At 40.4% G+C, this 11,346-nt stretch overlaps 1 protein-coding gene and 1 pseudogene across 2 annotated transcripts in view; both read right to left on the reverse strand.

Moving 5' to 3' along the window:
* Positions 1 to 5,853, reverse strand: part of LOC105742963 — an 8,896-nt pseudogene extending 3,043 nt beyond the window's left edge.
* Mamdc2 (MAM domain containing 2) overlaps positions 1 to 11,346 on the reverse strand; it is a 195,338-nt gene that overhangs the window by 157,227 nt on the left and 26,765 nt on the right. The window lies entirely within an intron of this gene.

An 11,346-nucleotide genomic window follows, 5' to 3' on the forward strand; every position in this document is an offset into this window, starting at 1 on the left:
TGACTACATCATAGATGAATTAATTATATTGTTGTAAGATTGTGTCTTGAAAATCAAATATTCAATTAATAGAAAGTTTCTAAACACCTCTTGTATCCATATCAGTCCTGTAGTTTCAGTGAATCAAATCTTTGCATATTGGATGGCACATACAGATACTTATTTTATATTGCTAATGTGTCATTTTTTTTCTTTTTTAAATGATGGCTTGACCTCACTGCCTCTTACCTTACTTTTTCCAAAGCATGACCTAAGATTAAGACAAATAAATTCTCCAAGAGACAAAAGTCATTCTTAAAGGTAATAATAAAGACTGGGCCACAGTCCTTTAGCAGTAAAGATTTGAAAGCCTATGCACATGAGATTAGATTTTCATCTCTTTATTCCATGTGCCTGAAGTGATAAATATTTAGGGCCACTCCTCTATAGGACAAGCTTAGATTTTGCTTTCTCTTTTTCCAAGAGGTGGCCCAGTCCATGCCCTCTTTATACAAGGATATTTCTGAGAACATTCAAGAAACTGAGATGTAACTAGTGAAGGAAAGATTTAGCTTTTGTTAGATTTCCCACATAGTATGCTAGTTTCTAGTAGTGCATAATGAAAACAGGATCTGCCAGACAGTCACCTGACCCTTCACTATTCCACAGGCCAGCTCAAGCCTTATGCAACCACCTTTCCCTTAGCAGAATAGCAGAACACTCACAGACAAGGCAGGCAATTAAGCTGCTTACTCTTAGTTTAGGAAAACATCAAGAAAGATAAATTCTTCTTCAGCCAAGATCATGCTGACATGAAAACAATGTCCTAGGGAAAAAGAGGAGAGCAACCAAAAGAACAAATGTTTCTAGTGAAATTCTTCTTGAACTTTCCCGGTAACTCTTGATGGGCAAGAAGTTCCAGAGAGCAAAACAGTATCCTTCCAGGTGGAAAGTGTGGTTCAGGGCCAATGCTAAATATTCACCATCATCCTCAAAATATTCTCCATTTTAGGAGTTGAAAACCTTCACTATTCTCTCCCTTAAATATTGCTTTGCAATATTTTTAGCTTCTGATAACTATGAAGGAAAAAATTATTGCTTTTGATTTTAAAACTTGTCAAGTTACCTAAATAGATGTCAGGAGACTATATATTCACAATTGGCAATTGATATTATCATCTATGAAATGTTTATTGATGAACCCTGGGGCTATTTTGGGGCTATTTCACCTCCCAAAATATTGAGGATATAGAGGCTTGCCTTAACAAATTTTAGCCAAGAAAGGAAGTGGAGATAATAGCTGCATAGAAAAGCCATACTATGATTAGGAAAACACGAACTGACTGTTTTAAGTTAATTGTCATCAATGTGTTGCTCTTCAACTTGACCAGTAAAGCAACAACTATGGTAACAGGAAAACAAAACAGCAACAACAGAAGAAAACCTTATGGTGCAAATGGGAATGAAATAGAATGGAATGGAATTTCAGGAAGTGAATGGAAATGAAATGCCACTCATGAGGTGGAACATCTGTAAAATGAAGAGAACTACTAAACAGAGGATTCAAGAACAAAGGCCTTGAGAAGGCACCCTCTGCATCCTGGTTCTGTTGGCTTCACCACGTTACCTCCTATCTTAGTTACTTTTCTCTCATTGAAGGGACAAAATACTGGCACCCAAAATTAAGGAAGGAAAGGTTTGTTTAGTTCACAGTGCGTGGAGGTTTCAGTGCATACTCTGCTGGCTCCAAGGCAGAGCAAGACAGGGCAGAGGGCAGCAGTTCCTGGCGGCAAAAGACAGCAAAGGGCAAAGGGAGGAGCAGCAGCTGTTGCAGCTAGCTACCTTCTCTCTCCTCCTCACGTTGTATGCAGATTACTCACCCCAGGGTAAGTGTAGCACTCACACCTATAATCCCCGCATTGGATCATGAATTAATCACAAACTCTAGAAGCTTGTCCCAATGACAGCGTGAGACTTTGCAGGGACAACTAGATACAAACCATAACACCTCCTAGACAGAATATAGAGCCCCAGCGCTGGTGCTGGGTCCTTCCCTTTCTTCCATGTTGTACTGCAGATGACTGCGTTTCCTAGACAGGGCTTACCCAATAAGAGCTGCTGGAAAGGGGAGTTTGGAGAGCTGGACAGATGGAAGTGTATTTTTCTCTGTCTGTCCCAACCTATAGCGATGTCACCTAAACTGTGGTTGTGTCTCTTTCTAGCAAGATTCCAGTGTGATCTCAGGATTTTGCCAGTGACCACAGCTCACGGGCTCCAACACCAAGTTTTCTTTTCATCTCTGAGGCATAGAGGTGGAAGCAGCCTCCTGGGCCATCTTAATGCATCCCCTTTGGATCCTCAGTACTTTTATCTCCTAAGTAACCCAAGCATTTTTCTCCATTGAATTTTCATTTTAAAGACTCAGAGTGACTTCTCTCTGTGTGTGTTTGTGTGTGTGTGTGTGTTGGTGTTGTTAAATATTGATCAACAAAACAACTCCAGATATTCCTCCACTAACCCTTTAATTGATCCTAAAAAATGAGACAGGAGGGGGCTGGTGAGATGGCTCAGTGGTCTAAAGCACCTACTTAGAACAAGCTTAGCAAAGCACAGGGACTGTGGTTCAATCCCCCAGCACATGCCAGCCAGCCCCACCCCCTGGTGGACTGAGCTGGCCACACACACACACACACACACACACACACACAAATAAATAAATTTTTTTTAAAAATGAGATAGGATTAATTTCCATAAACAGTTTAAATGCACATACTCTTCCTTATTCTAAAATATTTCAACGGTTTTCCAATACCCATCTAGTACTTCCTCAAGCTTCAGCAATTCAAGAACATTAAAAAATCTTTATTAAAGAAATTTATGAAATAAAATATTTACTTTTGTGCATGCCTGTAATCCCAACATTTGGGAGGCTGAAGCAGGTGAATGGCCATGAGTTTGAGGCTAGCCTGGATACATAGTGAGTTCAAAGACAGCTTGAACTACATAGCAAGCCCTTGCCTTAAAAAAAAAAAAGACTTACTTTTCTTTCACAAACTTCTTTAATAAAGTTTTTCTTAAATTTGACACACTTAAAGAAAATACAGCAGCATTCTGAGTAACAATTTCCATGAGACTGACTAGCTATATAGTTCTTCAAGTACATGTCACAGTACCCATAGAACTTAAAGATTTTGCTGGCCAGTATACACCCTGAATTATTCCACCAGAAGCCCAGGGGCCAATTTCAGGGGATCCTGGTCTACTGAGTTAAGAGTACACCATGTCCCCTCTTTAAGACCTCCATGGCAAGGTCAATCAGACTCAGCATTCAGCTCTCAGATTTCTCAAAATGCAGCCCCACAGTGGCTAACACCTTGACTTCTTGAATGATATTGTTTTGGGTTTGGCTTTTACCTCAGCCACTTATTAGCTTGGTGGCCTCAGGTAACTTTCTCAATCTCTGTGCCCCCATTGCTCATTCATGCTACAGGCTAACAGTATCTGTTGTACAGGATCACTAGAGAAGCACCGTTACCATTCTTGGACCTGTGCTTACTATGCATGAAGTACTCCATAAGTGTTAGCTAATATCCTTCTACATTATCTTTGTTCCTGTCACACTGAACCATTCTTATGCTGGGTTGAACTCTGCTACCTGTCTCTGTGCCTTATGCTTGCTTATACTACTTTCAGAATCCTGTCCATTCACAGCAGTACATGGCAAATTGTACCTCTGTAAGAAATCCTTTCTGTTGCTCTCCCTCCCCTAATAAAAATGCCTCCGTTCTTTGGACCTAGAGAAGCTATCTATTTCTCTGTATTGCACACATTCCATTCTGTTTGGGGATTCAGCTGTTTGCTCCTGTGCTCTGCCAGCAAGGGGCGGACTATGCCTCCACTGTTGCCGAATCCCACCCATCAGCGCCTCCCACCCCTACACAAGAGGAGCTCACACTGCTGTTTCATCTGATCCTGAGCTCCAGGCTGTGCCTCAGACAGGCCATCCTACTTGTAGAATTGTGAATCTGCCTTTTAAGTGGCATATGTGTACAAAATAATAAAATAGCTCTTTGCCTAATTCACAAGTTAAATAAAATAAGTATTCTCTCTACTTTTATAGTCTCTTATACTTGTAAACTGTCAAAACTGTCAAGCTTAACTCAGCTCTGGATTTCCTCTGTAAATCTTATAATGGCTCAAAATTGTATCCAGGTTTTTTTCTTTTTTTTTAAATAATGTACTTGGTATAGGGTCTCACTGCGCAGCTTGGACTCATAGTGATCCTTCTGTTTTTAGCTGCCCCAGTGCTGGGATTACAGGGGTGCACCACCACACCTGGTCTGGGTGGCTGGCTCAGCATGCCCAGGGGTGGGGCAGGCAGAGCATGTGTTGCCAGGGATCAGACCCTGGTCCCTGCGCTTGCTTAAGCAGGTGTTTAGTCCACTGAGCTATCTTGCTGGCCCTTGTATCAAGTTTTATAGTTTATAATTTGCAGCTGCTCAAGTCAGGTTTTTCTGAGCCACACAGAGTAGGGGTTCTCCTTATTTCACAGATACTAAAAGAGTAAGTGCCTTGAATAAGATTTATGGCTCAGCACATGCAGACCCAGATGGATCTGCACCTGGTAGTAACCTGAGGTCGCTTTTTCAATAATATATATATATAGTCTACAGGGTCTCACTACACAGATAAGACTTATAGTGATCCTCTTGTTTGCAGCCTCCCAAGCACTGGGATTACAGGTGTGCATCACCATGACCAGTCTCAATCACCATCTAGCATGCCCTGTGGGCAGGACCAGTACGGCAAGCTGGGGATCAAATCCTGGTCGTTGTGACTGCCTAAGCAGGTGCTTTAGTCTGCTGAGCTATCTGGCTAGCCCTCTCAATAGTATCTTAATGAAGAGCTACAGCCATGGCAACACCACACTGGGGGGCCACACAGTCAGGTGGGCTAATCAGAGCAGCAGTGAGTCTCAAGAGATTTTCCTAAATTATCCCAAACAGTCACATCACCCACTCATCTTTCCACTTGCATCAGCAAACTGAAAGATCCTGGGCTTAGATACTAACATGTGAAGACTTCACTGAGGATCTTTGCATGTTGAAGAGCTCTGAGTCTATCACTTTTTTGCTCTGTGTAGAGTTTTAGTCCTTGCACACTGAAGATTGCTGAGTACACAGGCATGTGTACATTCTTTTTCAAAAGCATATAAAGTCAGTAGACTTCATTGTGTAGCCATTTGGAGGGACTGTTGGTAGCTGTCTGGAAATCTAGAGGAGCCTGTGTCTGACTAAGTAGTTAAGAGTAGCAGCATGGAACATGTACCACAGGCAAGGGACATGGAGTGGCTCAAAGGGACATGGGATGCTCTGTTGCAGCAGGGAAGGGCCTACTCCTCAGACGGTCAGTCCTCTTTGGGGACTATCTTTGCTGAAGGAGGTCACCCTTTTCCTGATTCCAGGATCAGGATTTTGAAGGTTTGGTCTTGACCCAGATTAAAAGACAGAGAGCCATCTGAGTTCCAGAGTGCCCATGAAGCAGGTGGCACCTTCACTGAGAATGCATCTCAGCTCAAAGTCCCCCTGTGCCAATCCAGCTCCCTCCACCCCCACGGTTCCTTGGGTGACACTCCCAAGAACACTTCCTCGTGGATTTCTAGTACACTGATTTCCGGGTCTGTTTCTAGGTACTCAAGTGTAATGACAGTGCTGACGGAGGCGCCAGATATTGACTGACTTCACTGATTGTTGTTATTAGTTGAGCTCCTCATTTTTCATGACTTTATTAGCAAATTATATTGGTTTCATTCTTCAAATCTATCCTTAATAAGACCATTTCCCCCCTTTTTGTGCTGCTACTCACCACAGCCATGGCGACCATTAACTTTGAGCACCAGTGCACAATTCAGAAAAAGACACGATTGTACAAAAGCTCCCCCATTCCCAGGGACGCACACAGCTCCTAGCTCCTTCTGATGAGAAGAGCCAGATGCCCTTGAGTAGTGAACAATCTATATAATTGAACACTAAGACTCTGTAGCCAGTTCTTCTTAAGCCACCATGATCTTGTGTCTGATTGCATCCTCTAGCTGTGCCCTTGTTTATCTGTGGGGGACTCTGTCAACCGGTACTAGTCTTTTAAAGGGAAATCAGGCTACATCCTTTTGTTCAATATCATCATCCAATTCCCACCTACTCAGATAAATCCAGTCAGTCCCTGAAAGCTCCGGTGTGGTTGTGTCTCACCCCATTTTCCACCACTGTTCCCCATTCTTTCTCCTGTTCCACACTCAGTGACCTCTCAGCGGTTCTTTATATATGCCATGCATACTCCTTCTTGAGTGATTTCAAGTTTCCCTTACTCTGCCCAGAGCACCAAGGCAATCCTAGGGAACCACCTGGCTCCCTCCTTCATTGCCTGTGGTCTCTGCTTAGCCATGCCAGGCTTTCCTCAATGCCCTCTCCTCCCCTCCTACCTAGTCCTTTGCCCTAACTGATTTTTTCACAGCATTTGAATCTTATAAGGGTTGAACACTCCTAATCAGAAAAGCTGAAATCCACTGTGGTCCAAATCCCAAAACTTCTTGAGCGCTGAAATAATGTCACAAGTGCAAAGTTCTACATCTGATCTCATGTGATGGGACACAGCCTGGTACATGCCTGTAGGCCCAGGTACTTGTGAGTCTGAGTCAAGGGGATAATTGAGTTTGAGGCCAGTCTTGGAAACACAGCAAGACCTTCCTCCCTTGCTTCTTTTTTAAAAATCCAATGCACTAAAAATATTATAAAGGATTACATTCAAGTAGATGTCTGGAAGTGGGAAAAGGAAGCAGGGGAGAGGAAAAAGAGAGGTGGGTAAAGGACTGAAAGTGATCAAGATATGTTATGTTTGTGTACCAGTTTCCAAGCACAAACCTCACTCTTCTACATCGCTGAAATGTATTAATAAACATTAATTAGCAACATGGATAAGATGTGTGAAACATAAATGAATTTTGTGTTTAGCCCTGGGTGCTACCCCCACACTATCTCAGTATGTATGTGAAAATATTCTAAACTCACAAGTCTGAAACATTTATCTTCCTAGGCACTTAAGCTAAGAGATTCTCAATGGTCTGTGATGTCTTTGCTTATTCTCTGATTCCCTGTTAGAAAGTAAGCTGGGGGGGCCAGGGCGATGGCTCAGTAGGATAAGCGCTTGACTGGCAAATGCAAGGATCTGAGTTCAATCCCTGGTTCCGAAAAAAAAAAAAAAAAAGAAAGAAAGAAAGAAAGTAAGCTGGGGAGGGAGCTGAGTTGTAGAGCACTTGCCTGGCAGGCATGAGGCCCTGAGTTCAATCTCCAGCACGGCAGACAAAACAAAACAAAACAAAAGTTTCGAGAGAATAGTATTTTGTTTTGCTATTATACTCCAGGCCCTACATTACTGCCTAAAATATCCTAGATATTTATGGGTTCAAATGAAAGCATGAGTGAATAAACAAACTTGCTCAAGGATAATATCTGACTCCTACTGAACTGCAAGCACACAGGAATAGAGGCTGATAACAGGATGGGGAGGAGGAGCTTGTTAGAGAGATGAAATGCAAAGAGGCTGTACTCTGGTAGTTCTCACAAACAGAATGAAAGAGACTGGGCAACAATTTTAGACACACTGTACTCCTCTCAGAATTACAGCTCAACAGCCAGGCTGGGGATTTGTGTGAAGCACACATGCTTTTGATCAAAGTGGGACATCCTAATTCTACCTGACTTTCTGCCTTATTCTAACTTCAAGGGGCCTTCATGAATGAAGGCAAAGGCTCTGACTCCTGCTTGGATGAGACGTAACCCTTTGTCTTTAATAAAAATTACATTAATTTTCCAGTTAGAGTCTTCAAAGTGCCAGAATAGAAATGTGCTTTTTGCACTGCCAACCTCCTCAGTGAGGCTACTTAAGGTAGATTCTAATACTACTGTCAAGCATTCAGATACTTACATATGGATAGTTTAGTGGGCATCAAGAAATCTTTATGTTCTGGACAGATGTTAGGATTCTTAAATTGTCATGTATTTGCTTTTAATCCTTGACATGATTTTACATACAATGTAAAATAGGAAATCCTATCAATCTGGGTAAATCTTATGTATTAAAATGTTTGCTGTAAAACACCTTTTCAAAGATACAAAATGAGTTTTTCAGTACTAATATTTTATTTCAGACTTGCCTTCCAGACTGGGGAAGCTGGCAAACATGGGTCTTTGGTAAGCAGCTTGTAATTAGCATTCTTCATTTCTCATGAGTGTATCCCCTGTGATCTTGACAAAGGGATATTTTAGTAATTTATTTTTCTCTTTATATCCTATATAGACAGGGAAACACGATTAAGTGTTAGCTTAAATATTAATTCCTATGCAATTAAGGTCTTGGAACACTCTCACTTGAGTTATACTAGCTCAATATTCCCTTGATTTTCTTTCCTTCTGTTTTGGTTTGCAGAATGAGATTATAGAGACAAAGTACCATGCTAGGTTTTCTACTGGCTGAATGCTGTCCCCTCTCTGTGCTGATAATGCTACTTTAGTCAGATCATTTGTCAGTCGGAGCTATCTGCCACGAAGGAAGCCTCAGAAGGACCCTCCAACAGGAAAATTCTACAGTGGTAAGAAGTGAAATCTGTGTTCAGAAATTGAAGGCTTCCAGCATGGGTAGAAGCAGAAACTTATTTTTAAAAGTTAGTTCCCCAAATGGATCTTCTATTTCTCTTTGTTTCTCTGTCTCTTTCTTACACACACACACACACACACACACACACACACACACACTTTCTCTTTGCCTGTAAATGCAATTACAATTTCAGAAGATTACGAAAGAAATTTGTTGCAGTGGTTGCTTACAGAAAGTGGGATTTGGACTTGGAGGGAAAGAAAAGAGACTTGTAATTTTCATCTATATATCCTTAAATTGTTTTTGAAATTATTATATGAATGTATTGTTTTGTAAATAAAAGGTTTATAACATCAATAATAATGTGAGAAGTAGATTTGATTTCTACCTCAAGCACGTCTACATTTTTAAAATAAAGAATGCTCAGTCTTCTATAATGCAACAAAAACTAATAAAGATCTTTTTCAGTTGGTTTCCATTTAATCACTGGCACAAGGAGAACACAGGCTTTGGCATGAAGCTAATGGGAATAAATCCCAGTTGTAACATTCAAGGCACGTCACTCAAAATTCCTTATCCGTGGAATATGAATAATAATAACAATACTTATTACAAGGTTGTTAGACAGATTATAAATCATTAAAATAAAATGTCTAGCAAAAAGTAGGTTCCAGTGATAAATATTAATAAAACTATTATAATTTTTATGTCTTTCTCTTTTGAATCAACTAGGAATGCAAAGACACTGAGTTACATGGTAGATTAAAGCTTGTTAGGGGCCAGGCAGCTGCTCTGAGGATGTGGGATGGCTGTGGAGGTGTCGGCCAGCTAATCCCAGGTATCACAGGCTGTACCTGTCTCCACATGCTCAGTGAGCTGCCGAGCATCTGGCTGGCCCAGAATTAGCCCAATTCAGTACAATGTTGCATGAAAATCCACTTTTACAACTTTGGGAAGAGGTTGAGAGTGAGCCATGAGGTGATTCAGCCACTGATGATAACTTAGATCATGTAAGCCAGAGAAGGTGTAGTAGTGAGATGGAGCAAATATGACAGAGAAATGCAGAATGAAGACCTTCATTCAGGTGAGGAAGAGAACAGTAATGCAAATAAATTGTTTGCCTAGTCAAAGTGCTATAAAATGGTCACTCATGCCTAAAGGATCCAACATTAGAATGAGATCAGGAAATGTGATTAGGTTCTTTTTTAAAATTTAATTCAATTTTATTTTGAAGAGTAAAAACAAAAGCAAGAATAAAAATCAGAAACAAAGATGGAACCAGGGTAACATACAACAATACATGTGTTACATATTTTTAAAACAAGAGCAGTTGATTAACAATGAGTGATATATTATCTATTTTTATCATCAAATCTGTTGCTCAGATTAACAGATATAACTACATAAGATTGGACATATGGCTGAATATTATTGCTTGCTTTCAAGAAACCTTAAATTTTTGTTATTGTCTCTTTTCCTTCTTTTCTTACCATTTATTAAAATTTATTTTAAAGAGAGTATAGTACTAATTGCTATGACATTAGAAATGTTGCACAATTAGAAGACCAAGATGACAGGCATTCAAACATCACTTTTGTATTACACATTGCTGTCCCCGATGTAGTTGCTTAGATGGAGATCTCAGGGCACAGAGTTAGTCAAGGAAACATTAGGTTCTTGACAGAGGTGAAACCTAGTGGCAGAACGTCAACACTGCAATTCAGTGTCGGAAATTGTTTGTAATGGATGATATGCTACATGATGTGAAATACACTAATAATGAAATACAAGTAAGACATTCTATATACACCAACAGTAACACTCAAAAGTGTATTTATCATGACATTTCACTATCTGAACTAAAAGGCTTTATAGCAGGACTTTATCATTCTGTCAGAATTTGAAGAATTTATGGAGAAGTGACTTTGAGAGGTAGCATTGAGATTTTTATACAATAATGACACTGAAGAGATTTGGTTTCCTTCAAGACAGCCTAATGACAAAAAGCCCTATCAGGAAAGAAAAAAATCTGACAATTTGGCTATTTGCTTATTTTTTGAAAACTTTGTTTTGAACTGTCAAGCAATTTATATACCATCCAAATATGTGGCAATTGAAAAATTTGCATTGTTTTGTGGTTATTGAAGCTTTTGGTAATATATGTCAGGTAAACCTTCCAAAGATGACATAAAAATATATGCCCTGGAGGATGTGAAGATATTTTAACACCTTGGGTTTAGAAATTTATCCTGGAACTCAGCCAGCAGGTCTTTATTTATCCAATAACAAACTGTATGATGTTGTGTGTAGGCTTGCTGCCCCTATTTCAAAAAGTAGCCCAAATGTCACACTGGACAGTTGCTGCTTACAGAACACCAAATGATCAGCACAGGAAATATTTGCAAAAACAAGGTAGAGATTTCTGGAAAACATGTTGCAAGTGGACAATAGAGAAATGTATAGTGCAATCTTGGGATGTCAGAAAGGTACAGCACTGGCCTCCTATATAGTAGAGAAAAAGCAGTGTCTACATTACAACATGATGGAAGATTGAAAGTGAATCTGGGTGTGGTGGTGCATGTCTGGATTCCCAGTACCAGAGCAATGGTGGGGGCTGAGGAAGGAAGATCCTGTGAGTTCAAAGTCAGCCTGTGCTACACAGTGAGTTCAAGGCTAGCCTGGACTACAAAGTGAAAGCCTGCCTCAAAAAACCCAACC

This window comes from Octodon degus, unplaced genomic scaffold (genome assembly GCF_000260255.1).
Source record: "Octodon degus isolate 3935 unplaced genomic scaffold, OctDeg1.0 scaffold00087, whole genome shotgun sequence".
Lineage (NCBI taxonomy): Eukaryota > Metazoa > Chordata > Mammalia > Rodentia > Octodontidae > Octodon > Octodon degus.